The sequence below is a fragment of the Mugil cephalus genome, chromosome 6, assembly GCF_022458985.1.
Source record: "Mugil cephalus isolate CIBA_MC_2020 chromosome 6, CIBA_Mcephalus_1.1, whole genome shotgun sequence".
Classification (NCBI taxonomy): Eukaryota; Metazoa; Chordata; class Actinopteri; order Mugiliformes; family Mugilidae; genus Mugil; species Mugil cephalus.
Window position 1 is genome coordinate 12,843,919 of NC_061775.1, and position 16,891 is coordinate 12,860,809.

The following is a 16,891-nucleotide window of genomic DNA, read 5'->3' on the forward strand; positions in this document are numbered from 1 at the left end:
GTTTGCTTGGTTGCCAACTACTGCGGCTATATTTAAGACCCGTGTTGTTTTGCAGGGGGGCTGAAGGAGAGTCAGTCTATGAATTTTAACTGCACACGTATAAAGATTTTGTGAGTCAAATTAACAAGAAAAAAAAAATATCAGCACACAATATAATGTGCATTTATTTAAAATATTTAAGCATTACTTGCACATCTACAACACAGTCGGACAATAAAATCGAATATTTTTCCGCAGAATCTTCACTCCAGTCTGTGTAAGACCCGCACAATGTGCTGTGAAATATGTGCATCAGATTCACACTGCAAGAGTAAATTAACTGCCTGAATAGGTTGATGGATGTGTTTCTTAAAACTTAATTAGTGTGAAGTTCACTCGAGATAAGTGGGCGTTCAATAAATGTCTGGCAGTTGAATACATGTGGCATTGAAAAACATTTCAAATCACATAAAACTGGGAGAAAACACCAGAGGAAAAAAAATCACGAAAGAAGCAAGAGGAATGAATACAAGGGACGGCTAGACCGCCATGGTTTATAGTATGTATAATAGAGCTGCATAAAATAGCCTAGGACCATGGTTGCAAAAAGCATTGTAACTTAAATGACTGCAGATTAACATTCATGCCAATCCCTAGGAAGCTCCGGGAACAAAAGGAACCAAGAATGATGCTGTATAGGTGCATTTGGATATTCATAGTTCCTATAACACCTCCTTGTCTGTGACATGAAGTATACGGGGACTATTCCTCATATACATAAATGTACTTTTAAACACAATAGCTGTCAACATCAGCCTTACAAGTGAAACGCAATACGGCTCTATAGGCTCCTTCAGGGCCTACAACACAGTGACGTCACAACGTTGGCTGGAGGCAAAACAGATGGACGTTGCTGTATTTTTGCAACACAAAAACACCAACTTGAAATTTTATCACATATCAGCCACTGCCAGTTGTCGACCACTTTGGCTGAACATGTTTAAATCAAAAGATTTAAGTGAGACAATCATCATCATCATCATCATCAGTTTCAACCTGAACAACGTTTTGGCTTAGACTAAAAGGTGCCGGAAATTACGTTAAGTTAATCATTATTTGGGAGACTTTTGTGACATGTTAATGCCAACCGCAAGCTAACGCAACATTAGTTGTTAAGTTTCAGGGGGGTCCAAGCAGAAGTTGGTTATGAGAGTCTAACAATTTGTATTGCTTCAGTTTTTCTTTCATGCAGACACTCGGTTTCTCAATTAGGTATGTGCAAATGTCTGGTCAGAGTCAACTTTTTAAAATAAACGTGAGTGAGTGTATTAGGCTAGTATATTCTCTAAAATATGCGTTTTCCTCATCACTTCCTGCCAAATCCTCGCCCGTTGAAATATGCTAACCGGCATTTACAAGCTACCGTGTTTGAGATGTTTTGCCTCCAGCTAAACTCCGCCCCTCAAAATACATCACACTGTTTACAAGCTGTGAAGGGCTCTGTTGGACACTGCTATACTCTACAGAGCTGAACTAATCCAGAGATCATAGCAACAGATTTGCAATGAATGCTTTTCATACTCAGGGAATTCAAGGGAATTCACAACTCAATTTTACTTTTAATTTCTCTGTAATTTCAAATTTCTCCTCAAAGTCACATCTAATTAGAGCACTTGCTAAACCACATTATTCAACGTAGATCCACACTGTACATACTGTGGAAATATAATTCCTTCTTATGATAAATACTTGTCAGTAATGACAATACAGTTGTGTGATAATATGTTTGTATCTGTAACACGTATGCAAACGGAAGGTGGAATACAGAGCTCACACGATAAAATCACTCGCAACAATTGGACAAGGCTGTCATGCTTTGGCAAGTACTTGCACATTTCTGTTGAATAACATCACTTCCTGTGTCTCTGGGGTCTTATCAGTCCTCTATAATCGTGAACGTGTTTACTTGATACTTACAGTATCTGTAACGGATACACCTGTAGATAGTGACTGACTCAGTTTTAAATAGGTGAAGTTTACTGAGCTCAGCACACTTGATCCCAGGAATATGTATGTAGTTGTTTTGAAAAAACAACCTATTTTAATTTTTTGTGCTTGTAACTTTTTAAAATATAAGGTATAATAACAACGTATTGGTGTCTTCACTAGGGGTCTGTTCAGACCTTGCATTAGGATCCGATCTGGTAAAAACCAGGTGTGAACACCCCCAGGATGAGCTAAGGTTGCATTTGAGAAATTAGAGGTGGTCTAGGTCGTACGTGTCCGCATGTGTCGGCGTTCCTTTAGCAACATGAACATAATGCGTCCTGAGTGGCACTAAAGACCGCCTATACTCAACAGCTCCTGCGTCAGTGAAGTTTTGCCTCATTAATTCCGGGCGGAAAAAAAAAACACAACCCCTACCACAAATGGAAAAAAGCACCGTAAGTGATGTCTGTTTATTAGTAATGAGAGCCTTTTTAGTTAGTTGTTAGCTCACTAGAAAGCACATACATCAAAGTGAGAATTTGAGAATGCGATTCTGTGTTAATTATTGATGCAGTGATGCTGATGTATAAAGAGCTGTGCTCAGTTTAGTTATGCATTTCCCATATTACTGATTTCTTAAATTATTTACGGTGCGTGTACAAACTTCCAGGGTTGGAGTTATAGTGTGAGTTTTGAGCAGGTCTAACTTACATCAGGGTGGAGATCAATAAATAACTTAACGTGTGTGCCCTGTCATGGCGAACAAACACAAACCAGTGATGGTTTCGGTCCTGGAGAAGGGCTGATACCGATTTTTTTTTACATCAGCACTGGCCAATGGCTGATATATGCTGCCGACGACTAACGACTGTAATGTGATGGTGCTGAGGGGATTTAGTAAATAGGTTTTTGTTTTGTAACCATTTTTTAAAGAAAAAAAAGGAGTACAAGCATTTTCCAGCTTCCAGCAGTAAGTACTCTGCTAGTGGGGGAGGGACAATATATGGGCTGCACGGTCTGCGGAGTATCGGCCCGATACCAATAATATTGGTCAAACTCTAGAGATCTATTAGAGATGGTACAATATTCTACTGCGACCTTATGATGTTGTGGTTCATTTGCATCCAGGGCTCTGAGATCGAATCTGGAGACGCATATTTAATGTCATTACAGACACATCTAAAGCTGGCCACTTGTGCTCAGATTGCCCAGATTGGATCTTAATGTGCACACTGAACAAGCCCTAAAAAATACAACCTGACTTTCAATTGTAAAGAAATTAGTACTATAGTAGTCCACTTAACTTGAAAAAGTTCAACTTTTGATAAAACAAGGTCTCTTCTGCACCACAGAAATCCAGTGTTAAGATTTAACAGCACACTCTTGAACACTTGCTCTTGCTTTCTACATTGGCAAACATGTATAAAAACGTCTAACTTCAGAAATCAGCTATTATCACAAACCAGGGTTTATAGGTTGCAAAACAACGAGGACTAATAGAAAAAAAAAGGTTACTTCATAGAGTATGCAAAGCACCCTTTCATGTAGGTGACCAAAGCACATTACTGAGACAGCACTAATGAGGTCAAAGAAAACAGCGGTATTGAAGCCTGACGTAGAACGTAACTTGTGTTGAAAACCCAAACGCGACCGGTGATCAGAGATGAATAAATATAAACTTAAAGAGGACTGAGGGACGGACAAACAAACAGCGAGGGGAAAATGGCTTCACTCGCAAAGTGGGACATTTAAAAAACCGCTGACATCCAAAAGGCAATTGAATTTGCATACCACAAACTTTCATCTGGGGGATGTGGAAAAAGACTCCACCACAGGAATCATTTAATATTTAATAAATTAGAAACAGTAGCTATGGCTAATTAGAATTTGCACATTTACAAATCAGCCCTGATAGCAAAACAAATTATGAAATATAACGGTGCTCTGTGGATTACCAAGGGAAAATCAGATGATAGACAAAGCAAATGGAGTATCACTAACAACATACTGTCAGGACACATCACACCGCTAATCCAGTTAGAGGGGGATGCCATAGAGGCTTTGCTTTAAAATATTGATAGGCTATTCCGTAAAAGCTTTTTTTTTTTTTTTCTTTTACCAAGAGTACATTCAGTCTAACACTTGCTTATTGCTCATGGGTCATTAGCCTCTCATCCTCTGCTGCTTGGCCAGTTTGCTTTGAAAGAAAGGCTTGTGATTAAATGAATGTATTTGCTCTGGTACTCCATTAGAGGAGGTCTGGATGCTTGCAGTTCCATTGTTTATATTACGGGTACAAAGGCGGGCAGTGTGTAAACTGTTGTTGTGTTCATTATTAGATTACTTCCTGGTGCAATGGCTTTTGGTAAAAGCCGTGGAATTCTTGTAAGGGGACTCGACGTGCACTCAGAGGAAAAGCATTTATCAAATGATAAAGGCCAAGGCCGAGGCACATTCCAACTTAAGTAGTTATAGAGTAGATGCCATACAAAATCTACATCAATAAAAGTCAAATGAAGAAATGTGGCTTAGCAAAGAGTGGATTACAGCTATTCTGCATGTCGGGGCCGAAGCTTTTAACGTGGCATAGGGAGAGCATATTTATCATAATGCATCAAACACATAATGCAACACTTTAACTCCATTTTGCTCTAATCTGAAGATTTTTGTCAAGTTTTCAGTGAGGCTTCCATGTAGTCTCCACACATACATTACGGTATCTATCACGCAGAGTATTGTAATGCTTCTAAATTAAACCAGGGGACTAAATATAAACACTGGTGATGATGTGACCCTGAAGAAAATACATACTGAATACAATGAACAGGACTGAATGTCCTGCATTTAAATATTATAAAAGTCACATGGTGATATTTTACAGATAGTTATTTGTGCATCTGTTGGAGCAATGGTTTCCACATACAACATTCACAAGGGCTGACGTTAGCTTGTTTAGGCTAAGCAGCAATAGCTTTTAATGTTTTTTTTTTTCTTAAAGTAGGGTTTCACCATGACTATACAGTCTGTCAAATTTTTTCAAAATTTTATTCTGAAATAGAGTTATTTCATTCATTTATTTTTTAGATCCTATGTGCCAAACTGGACAAATCCAATCATACAAACCATCAGATCTTAACATCCTTACTCCGTATCAATCTTCCTCCCCCTTTGTTGTTCCCTCACATGCAGCAGAAACAAGCCTGAGCTGCCCAGGTACGAACCAGACAAGGCCTCTGGATGTCTACTCTGATATCTGGCACCGAGATGTTAGCAGCAGAACCTTCAGGGGCTGCGAGTTGCAAATTGAAGCTGCCATGGAACAGTGATCATCACAGCACATCAACACCCTGCTAACCCTTTGGACCACTGTCAGTAGGTACTCACCACAGCTACTGGGAAATGCTCCAACTCAGCAATCTGGCCTTAACAGTTTGGCCCCTCGTGCCCTTGGCGTTGACTGTTAATTTTAAATAATATAACATACAATTATTACAGTATGAGTGTGGGATATAGTAAACATCTTCATTTTATCTATGACTGGACATAATGCTCTAACTCAGATCAAGGTCCCTCAACTGAAGGAGGGATTAAGTAGGGAACCCCCTACCTCCTATATGTGTTCTATATTAAACTTGGCCTAACATCGCAATGTTGGCAATTTAACACTGGACACAGCATAAACTTTCCCCATGTCCAGATCCCGACAAACATCGTCATATTGTCGTCGACCTTCCCCGTAGTTAACACATCCAAACTCCTTGTTCTCCTTTACAACACGGGCAGTGTATTGTCCTGGGTTTGTGAGATGATGCATTTCTTACAACGTTGACAGTGATGAACTTGATCCCCCTCTCATTGTGTCGTCCTATCATACAAGTTAGACTTCAAAATCTCTGCCAATGCTAAAAAATTAAAATAAAAAAGTGAATAAACTTAATAATTGAATCATGTTCCAAGTGACTACAAATTACCATTGCTTAATAACAACCTTATGTTTTCACTTTGTAATATATCGGAGAGGGAAATTACAGATTAAGGTACAGACGGGGAAAAGACAATGTTTCATTTTCTCACCGAAGGTTACTGTGAAAACCTTTGCACTCCTTGACAACAGGGGGTCACATAATGCCCTTTGAAAGAAAAATGCGTTGTGACATTGTCAGCCTCAATCTGCAGCTCCACAAAGACACGATGTTACAGTATGATAGGTTAGAAAAGGGCTATGTGAAGCAGAGCTGGGGTAGAGGTAGAGTATTAGGGTTGGGGATGGACGGCCTCGCACCAAATCCACGATCAAATCCGTTTATCATATCCAAATGAATCAAATCCCTTAATGAATCTCATTAAGTTTGGATTTCAACATGTTCATGTAACTCAACTTTGAAATAACTGCAACTCAAAGATTCTCTTAGATCCGTTATCACTTTTGTAGTTCTTACTAAATTAATCAGCGTTTACATTAATTAAGCTAGGCTGGTGGAATTTCACAGCCTGTACCCAGAACTTGAAAAGGAGCTGAGCAGTAGACACGAAATGTTGACTGATATCGATGATAAAACAGCTTCTTTAATTCAAATAACGATCTGCTGGGAAACCTTTGGACCCGATATTCGTGTGGATGATCTCTGATGAGTCACAAGTGTTTCAGAGGCACAACGGAGACCTACACAATATTAGGAAGGTGGTCATAATGTTATGCCTGAAGGGTGTATATAGACCTATTGTAACATACAACATGCTAATTTTCCACACTCACCCCCAGACACTAAAATAAATCTTGATCATGTAGATATAAAATAATAAAATTAGGGATGAACCGATACATCGGCTGAACATCGGTATCGGCCGATATCCGCCTCATTAATTAACATCGGCCAAAATCTTGTCACTGTTCTATATCAGGCTAAAACCAGTGAAATGATTTTATTGTAATACTGACAATTTCATTGAGAATCAGCTGGGGAATCTTTATTAGTTAGTTATTTTTTGAGAAAAGAACTTCATGTGAATTAAAGGTTATATTAAATGTCAAATTGACATTAACGGTTGTTTTAGCTTCATACAATTGACTGATTGTATTTGTGCTCATTGAGAGGACGGGATGAAGAGAAGAAAGACTTGAAAACAGTTCAGTAATGTGTAAATGACAAAGAAAAAAAATCAGCACCGGCAAAATGTTATTTTAAACTTCGGTATCAGTGCATCCCTAAATAAAACATAAAATAATAACATAATTGTCTTTCATTTAAAACGTACTCGCTCCAAATCCAGGAGTTCACGAGCTTTGGTCCTGAAAAAGCCTTTCAGCTGTTGCAGACATATTTTGAAAAACAGTTCTAGTGATTCTGTGTAGAATTAAAAAAGAAAGTGTTGAAACTATTTTGCAACCCCCCCATATATACACAGTATAATACTGCATTATTCTACGGAAGCCCTAAGCGGCCATGCATTCGAACATATTATTTCCTCCATTTTTCCGTGATAACGATTTACTTTCCAATGTTTTGTCGAGATCTCGAGTTATGAGAGAGTTCCGTCATACTTAGGCTCTTAACACTAATGTAAGTAATAATGTAGCAATAACAACAATAATAGCCCAATGTACTAGGCCTAGCCTCAGTTATCACGGGAAAACTGACAAAATGACATGTATGAATGCATGGCCGCTTAGGGCTTCCGTATTATGCATTTCACAGTTATTTTTTGCATCGATGTTTCATACCGCTTTGTTCGTCTTCAAATATGCGTCTCTCATGTGTTTTACCATGCGTCCAGTTGTGTGCTGTACTGTGGTGGACTTAAACTCTAAAGTCTATCCTTTTAAGTTAGATTTTTAATCACCAACCATTTTTTAGGCATGACATTTAAAATACAAATCCGTACTTCAATTTCATTTTTACATATATGGAAAGACTAGTGTAGCGTTTTGTTTTCATTAAAGCTGTAGACAATTCCTTTTGGTGTCCGCCAACAATTTGTACAATTTGTATTGTAGACAAAGTCTGCTATTGTGTGGAGCGCTTTGCCTTAGACATTGAGCAGTAATAGCAATGAAAAATGTATTTAATTCTTAATCAATCAAAAAAGTTGCGGAGTGCAAATAAGACGAACAGGCGCAGACTTCAGTGTCAGTAAGTAGCCCTGACCCACTCTAGCTATGACAACCTAACCAGCACTAAGTATAAGTTGAAGTCTAATCATTGTAAAGGAGGATGACTTTATTTATTCATATTTGAATATTCGCCACTTTAAGACTGGGTCTTCAGATATGGCAGTCTCTGGATCAGAAAGGGGACTCTTAATTTATTAATCCATGCCTGCTGTCTGCACCGAATCTAAGCGGAATTTTAAATCAAGGAATATCAAAAGGAGCCTAGTTTGACGAGGAGGAAAAGGAAAACAAAATAACATTTCACAAAGGCACGACATACAAAAGAATTTAGAAAAATAAAAAATAAATAGGAACGCGTGATGAATTATAAATGCGTCGCCTGCTGTGTGAGTAAGAATGTCGCACCAGGAAGGTAGGTTAGAAAATCTCGTCACTTTCTTAAGAGTCTAATAGTTGCCTCATGGCTGAAATCAAAATCAAAATCTTTACTTACTAAACTAGTACGTGCCAGTGTGAACCAACAGTCCACATAACACTGACACGATGGCAGCATTTAGACCAAAGATGGATCAGACTTAGGAGACGATGGATGTGTAAACCAAGAGGTCGCATGTTTCCATCTTCTGCACTTTAAGCCGTTATGGATTTTAGGAGTTGTGCAATTGGCGGTAATTTTCTAGTCAAGCACCAATTAACCAGTGCAATTTCTCCAAGATGCTGATCAAACGAGCTCCAGACAAGCCTCAAATTATCTTCCATCCTTCCGGTGGAAGCACAAGACATTTACGTGCTGTTTTTAAAAAAAATTTATTTGTGTGTGTTTTTCAATTTTTTACTTTTTGCTTCTTTTGATACACAATATTTAGCACCTCGGCAAAACATAGCAATCATTTCAAATGAGCCACATGACGATAAAAAAACTAAAAACAACATAGATGCTGCCTTAGTCTTTGTTTTTAAATGATGGCTCTAATTACTCGTCCTAACAGGCTATAAGAAACGTGAAAATTCTTTCTTTTTGTTTTTTTTTTGTTTTTTTTTTAATCACCCCACTTTGGACTCACTTTTCCGAACAAGACGATGAGTTGGCATATTGTGTCTCCAGGACCCAGGAAATAAACAGTCCCTTCACAGTAAGCGATATACAGTACGACCTGCAATGAAACAAACTAGATCCCCCGCACGCTCCTTCAGTGACCTGCCTGGAATCTTATCAGGTCCACTTACTTTTCGTGAAGCGAGACTACTAAAAGCCTGATTCATTTGATCTCTGCTGCACAGATAATTCTGTTTAAGGGGCTGAGGAGGCAGTAAATGGATAGGACCGAGGTATCAGTCCATGCTTTGGCAAATAATTTTTTCCCGGGATATCAGTGACATTTTAGCCATTCCAGGAATTAGAATGATTTTTTTTTTCATTAGTTGGTATTTCCTTTGTTACTGAGATTTGTCCGTTTTTTTCCCCCCCTTTTTTTTGCAGACTTTCTTTTCCTTTCTATCGGTGGCTTATGTACCGAGAGTGTTTTTCTGTCATGTGGGAACAGTCAGTTAAAGCCAAGCAAGCAATGATCCTTCGTTCATCAACGGGTCATTAAGTGACCAGTCATGTGCTGCTTTTCACACATCCGTTGTTGGACTCGGAAGAACTATTTGGACTGGGCTGCAGGCATTTACGGACAATAGAGCAAAATTGGGGAGGCATGGTTGTACTAGCAGAGGACTTCCACATTTGAGAAGGTCATTCACAACATACTTCAGTTCATACTTTAGTTTATATATCTACTGAATATCAAGGTAATGATATTGGCATTTTTGTGTGAAACCGTTGAAACCCCTTGAGATGGGCCCAGATATTGAAAATAACACTCATCCAAAGATCATCTCAAACATAGGTCTTCAACAGGGGGTCCGCAACCCAAAGGAGGTCCACAGGGGTATTGCGGGGGGTCTCAAAATCTCTGGAGGCAGAAGACTCATTCCTTCAATGATACAGGAGCTGTCTCAACAGCGCAACATTTTACACAGAGCGCCACTGAGACCTGTCAATCTAAGCCTCCTGTACACAGCAGGCCCCGCCCCTATCGCTGCCGAGCCAATCACAAGGCCGCATATTACACACCGACTCATGTCACGTTTCCTGCAATTGGCCGAGAGCATATTTAGTCCCCAGGTGAAATCCTATACGCAAAATTAGCAGGAGTTAAGCTAACAGTGCAGCTAGTTCCCATCGACATCCATTCAACTAAGGCTAGAAGTCGTGTGTTTCTCATCAGTGTCAGACATCTTGCTAATTTGGGGGTATGTGTGCCATCAAATGGCTTGGTAATTCACTGTCCCTACTACGTTTAGCTATGTTTAAAGTTTTTGTAAAAGTTTAAAGTGTAAAAGTTTGTAAAGTTTTTGCTACTTGTATGTGACGCTTTAATATCTGAGGCAGGACAGTACATCTTCACCGTTCCCAAGTCCTCAGCCACTTCTTAGTAGTGTACACATCATGTAAAAAGTTATATATAAAAAAAGAGATTCTGACTGGAGCCATTTGGGCAAATATGATCAGAGATTCTCGTCCCACTTGGCAGTTTGTTGCGTTCTGCAAAGAATCAAATATTCTCTCGCCACAAGTGGCACCCAAGTGGCTTAAATTGAGGGAATTAAATAAAATATCAATTTTGAAATTTGCAGATTAAACAACCACAGACCGAACTCTGCAATTTCAGAGACAAGGGGGCAGTCAGTCAGTGGGAACTCACAATGAATCTCTTTAAAATGGAGGCCGAGGGAGCGTCATTTGGAAACTCGTACAGCATCCCATTTAAAAAGGGCACGCTTATTTGATCTGCAGCCACGATGGGAAATCCCAGCGCGGGCGAAGCATCCGTGATCAAAAGGGGGGAAACTGGCTGAAATGACGATAAGTAGCAACGCTTCTTGCTGATGCCGCTGTGTACAGTAGGCAAGTAAATAAAAGGAGCGGTGAAGCCCATGATCAAATAAAAAAATAAATAAAAACAGAAGACTACTATATTTTCCACCACATCTAAATCGGCATGTACAACCAGGATCCGTGTGACCGCTCTTATTTCTGTTGACGGACGACTGCAGGTCTCACATTTGATGCCGGTGACACGGATACTGTTGTTAAGATACTGTATGCGATGTCGAGAAAATGATTTTGCCCTTCATGCGAAAGCTCCTCCACAGGCACAAGCTGCGGGCTCCACCCCTCCGTCCCCATGTGCCAACCCGTCAATCAGCTGTAATTGCCATCCTGGAGGAACAATATCAGGCCGCGGAGCTCTAACCACACAGATTCATTGCAACACCTAATCTGCTAATGAGCTCAGCATGGCTATTTTCAGCATTGCCGCAGACATCATAGCCATTGCTGAGGAGGCCTGGCGCGGCTGCCAGTGACAGCAGAGGACAGTTGGCCTATTGGAGGAGGTTCAAAGCAGACCTCAGTCTGCACGCTTCAGGACAACACAGTCACTCCAGATCCTGTTCGGAGGGACGTCTGTGACCCCGACACATCACACGAGTCGCTCAATATTCCGACTTACGCAGCCACTTCTTCATTCGTTCTTCCTTGTAAAATATCTCCGTGTAATCTAGGGCATAACTGCCAGCTAGTTTGCGTTTCGACAAGCGCCCAAAAATCGGCAGTGATCTCATAATCAAACCGGATGAATAATACATTAAAGAATGGGCCAAAAAGACACTGTTTGTTTTCCCGCGGCTCTCTGGAGCTCTAAGTTTTGCTGTTTAGGAACAAGAGGACAAAGAAAAAAAAAAAAGCAACACAAACAATCCTTAATGGAACTGATACAAGAGGCTTTTTAATTATCTAACTCAATCAGCTAAAGACCAGTGGATCAATGAATCCCCATTACACTCCCCAGCTCTGTGCCCAGACGGCAGCAGTTTACATCAGTTCAAACAGCAAGGCATGCTGCAACTAAGTGACAGATTACAGGTTGTGGCTAATCTAATGCAGCCACAGCATTTGTACAGAGTACATCTTTAATTCAGACTGCGAGCTTCTCTCATTGTGACCATGTCACTTAACTGATACAACCTCTCTGAAATATTTATTGTCCCCTACAGAAGATGTGACTTTTATGTTTGAGGGCTTGCTAGAACAAACTATAGCCTGGGCGAAATAAATTAATGGGAACCACATTGAGAGCAGCTGATTTCTCACATTTCTGACTGCATTCAGAGATGATAAAAATGCTATAAAAAGAAAATAAGAAAAAGATGTTCAAGAAGGTACTAAACTGCAAGTCAAATGCAAAGGGAGTCGAATTACTAACGAAGCATAACAACGGCAAACGGAACAGAAACCCACCTCCTGACCTGCTGTTAAATCGCAGAACCTCATGTACTGAAAGCAGAGGAAACCTAGTGTTTGTGTAATTTCGATGCTTCAAAACATCAAGTATTTAAAATACATGTCACTCATATCAAAGCTTGGAGTCACTACATGTAGGAACATCATAGGGACGACAACAGCAATTCTGGCAAATGTTTTCTAAAGTAAAAGTTAGAGTTTACATGTTAGCTGGCAGCATAACTTTCCAAAATGCCTGTTAGGTAAGGCCGGGTGTATCGATCTAAATCATAGGTCTTCAACATGGGGTTTGTGAACCCCTAGGGGGTCCGCGTGGTACAGCAGGGTGGTCACAAAATCTTTGGTTGATTAGACTTTTTTTATGTATATATATTTTAATTTTCCTCCACAAATTTAAATTACGTTAAATACACATTAACATGAATCCAACAAATTTTAGTAAAGGGATCAATGGAGGCAAGTTAGGTTTGAAATGAATGAAAAAAAAGGAATATTAGAACCTTAGTATTATTTGCATCTGTCAAATGGGCAAAATGACGAGCGCAGTCCATTTAGCGTGTTTGGCTTAATGAATATATATATAATGTCATTTCTGACAGAAGATGCCAAGCCACGTCTTAACTGGCACAGCAGTGCGCATAAATGGCTGCGGTTGTTGACAGAATTAATCTTTTCTGCTCGTGTTAACATTTCTGGAATGACAGAATCAAAAATAATTGAGAGACACCGCACATGCAACAATGCCATTTTGAAGTCACTTGTTTTATTTGCTGAGGTTTAATTAGGAGACATTTTTCCATTTTTTTTTTGTCTTGCCATCTTTTCTTAAGTTCATCCGGTGTTCTTCTTGTTTTCCCCACAGCACTGACCTTGTCACAGATAGCCTCCCACATTGTGTTTCTCCTGGTTATGTTAATGTTTCTTTTGCTGCGATATTCTCTCTGGGGGAAAGTGGTAGCAGGCGTAAAATCCTAATTTAAATAGGGCGGTCTCGACTACTTCTGCACCTGTTGTCAATTGCACATAAAATCTTAGTAGATCACCCGCAACACAACAACCAGCGCAAGCTATAATCTTGCACACACAATTTAGATCCCCTTATTTGGGAACTTAATAAATCAAGCCTTTAGAGGTTACACGTTGGCCGTTACCGTCTTAACTAACTGCTGGTGTTTGTACTTCAGCGGAGACTGTCAATTGTTCCGCTTTTAGCGTGATCTTAAACTGCCTTTTCCTACACACAGCATAAACCCCGAACATAATTTTCCACATCGTAGCACCAACGTTGGTACATAAATATTACATGGAGAGCAAAAGACCTTTAGCTGCCATGTTTTGCAAAGACGGATAACAAAAGGTTGCGCACACCGACTCTCACACACTCCCACAATGACATAAGCGCTTTTATGTAGGTCAAGTTTTGAACTTCCTCAACACCAAAAAGCACTTGATTATTAGATTGAGGGAAAAGGTTAATTAACAGCGGCAAAGCGAATCACTGAACCTTAAACAAATGGCAGATGTTCAATTATCGATGGCAGCAGCAAATGATCATGAACCAGTTTCTTCATTTCGTATTGATGTTGTTTCTCTCATTTTCCGGCAGTAAATACAGGCCTACCACTGAAATATGGCTTCTCAGCTGAACATAATCTGTGATGTTTATAAGTTAGGTTGCATGCAAATGTTCAAAGTTCATTTTAATTTCAATGGATTGAGTCAGTATCCAAACTTGAACCCTGTTCTATCACACACACCAGTAGTTTCTACCAATTCTTTTTTGTTTCCACTTTGGGCATCCTGACAGGATTAGACAGCAAACTATCTGACTGTGAGTCAAGTTTACTTACTTTATGAAAAGGTTCCACTCATGTGCACAGAGAGGTGATGTTGGATTACTTCCTTTTATTTGAAAGCATCCGGAGCCCAGTCACCCCCCCCGTCCACTTCAAAGTTATCTCTATAGACGTGTGTAAATGAAGTGTTGGGCATACACCCACTAGATATTAGGCTTGAATTTCAGCATGTCGATTCTGAGCATTTTCATCTGTGGATTGTTGAGCACCAACACGTCGATCATGTTTGGATTGCTTTAGAATTCAATATTTCTGCAGGAAATCATCGTGGTCCTGACACATTTCTAACATCACAGGCCAAAGTATTTTCTCAAAGCCAACACTGCGCGCTGTGTGCACGTCTTCAACGTGGTTATCCTCAACTTGGTAGATAGTGGACTGCAACAAATAAATAACGTAAGTAAATGCGAGATTAAATCAAATTAAAGCCAAATGGTCCGAATCACTTTATTGAGATGACAAAGCCGCGTGCGACACTGAATGGGCAGCGTCGGCCGCTCGTCTTGCCTCCGCGGAACTTGCCTCTCATTTGTAGGCATCCACATAATCAGTTTGGGTAGTGCCAATTGAATATCTGATTGGGTTTATGAATTCAGGGGATTAATTTCACTGCAACAATGCATCAATTGTTTCCAGTAAGAGACGCAGAGACAGGCGGTGTTATTCAGTAAAATGATCATACACAGAGTGTACTAATGCTTCTGTGGCGGAATCCATTGATCTGCTGTCCCCCAGCATCGTACTTTCCTAATGATATCCGAGATGCCACTGTTACAGAAACGGAGAGCAGCATTTCCCCAGCCCTCTAGAGCGATTTATTGTGGCAAGGTAATAATAAGTCTATATTTGAAAAAATGGACTGGATGAGCTCCTGTCTGAATGTGGGCTCGGAGCCTGGAACCACAGCAGCTCTCGGTGGCACTGGGAGTCATTTCCAATCTCTCTTCAGAGAGACACATTAGTGACTGTAAGAGAGGAGTTTGAAACCGAAGCAATGCTCTGTTCGAATTCGCATTGACACAGTTCTTAAATCATTCTCATTCACTCTGTTGAGAAGGTTACAAAAGTTATTGGGGAAGAAAGAGAATTTTAATGTTTTATATCAGTTTTGTCAAGAGAGAGAAACTCACGCGCGATCTCTCCGAAAAGGAAATGGTGAATATTCCGGATATGTAGACATAAGCCACAAGAGGAGTCAAACAAGCACATAATGATAATACTGTATAAACCAATTAAATCAGGAGATGTTACAGTCTGATATACATGAGCTCAGATGTCTGACTGTCCCCCGAATCAATGAGATCGTTGCAGAACTGGCTGAGTTGGGACGTCTGACTTCCAAACATCTCAGTCAAAGACACGGTATCGAACAAGGGGGTGAAAGGTATTGCTGTGACTTGCCTTCCTGACTGTTTTTGTAGAGCACCTTACTGAAAATGTAACCAGTTTAAAGAAGCTGTGGAACACACTTTTCACCTTAATGTGACTGAAATATTTGTGTATGCTTTTGATGATGCCACTTCGGGGTAGTGGCCAAATCTTACGAGGACTACAAAGCAGTGTCAAGTCAGTGCTGGGGAATTTTCTTTGGTATCCATACAGCTAATAGACCGCGTCGTTTCACTAACGCAATAAGGGATTTGTCATGTAGCTGAAAATCTAATAAGCAACTAAAAACACTATCAGCAAATGTATTTCAGGAAGCCTGTTTTTTTCTCCCTGGGGTGAAGAGTGTCAGTGGTGCAGCCATCAGCCACAGTATGGTAAACATAGCACTGAAACAAACCACAGTCAAGTTTCTGGCCATCGATCTTCAGTCATTAGCCATGAGCTCATGGCGCCACTCAATGACCAGCAGGACTCTCACGGTAATATAAGCACGCAACCCCACTGCTGATCCTCGTACAACCCTTTGTGTGTCAAACACTCTTTACATTGGGTGTCAAAAAGTGCTAAGGCCAAACCAGGAAGAGTGGTTCAACCGAAGAGACCACTGCTTGTTGTGAGACTGAATGTCAATCCAGTTTATGCAGTGAGTCCTTTCTTGGCGTGTACATTGTACACTGTGGTGCATCACTTCAATTGATTTTTTTATTTTTAGTCTTTATCTTCTGACAAAAATGCACGGTGATTAAATTTAGTCTTAATTGACAACATTAAAAACTACGTGAAGCCTTAACATTATACAGTATATGCTTCTCTTATTTGTTCTACTTTCTTTTTGTTCTTTAACTTCTAATCACTAAGGACAGGTTAAGCAAGTGCGTTCCTCTAACTTCTGATCCTGTTTGAGTTGTGCCATGTGCCACAAAGTTAGTAATGTAAAAATTTTAGTTTTGTTTGAAACCTCATAATATACGTCCCCAACATCACCGTGGCATATTTCACCTAGTTCATCTCCTTGTGGAGAGAAAACCTAACAATAACGTCACACACCGTATGTGACTTTTGGAGGTCTAATTATATTTTTCCCTGTTTTGGGTGAAATTGACCATCATCATCATACAATTGCATGGCACAAGTTAAACAGGATGAAAACGTTATTTGCCTCTCTCTCTGCTCTAAATGGCGTACATAAAATAAGATCCCATGGTGGTCCAGTGG

The 16,891-nt window shown here is 40.0% G+C and overlaps 1 long non-coding RNA gene across 1 annotated transcript in view; it reads right to left on the bottom strand.

Annotated features, from left to right (window-relative positions):
* Window positions 1–16,891, bottom strand: part of LOC125009611 — a 51,684-nt gene that overhangs the window by 12,997 nt on the left and 21,796 nt on the right. The gene's annotated exons all lie outside the window — the stretch shown is intronic.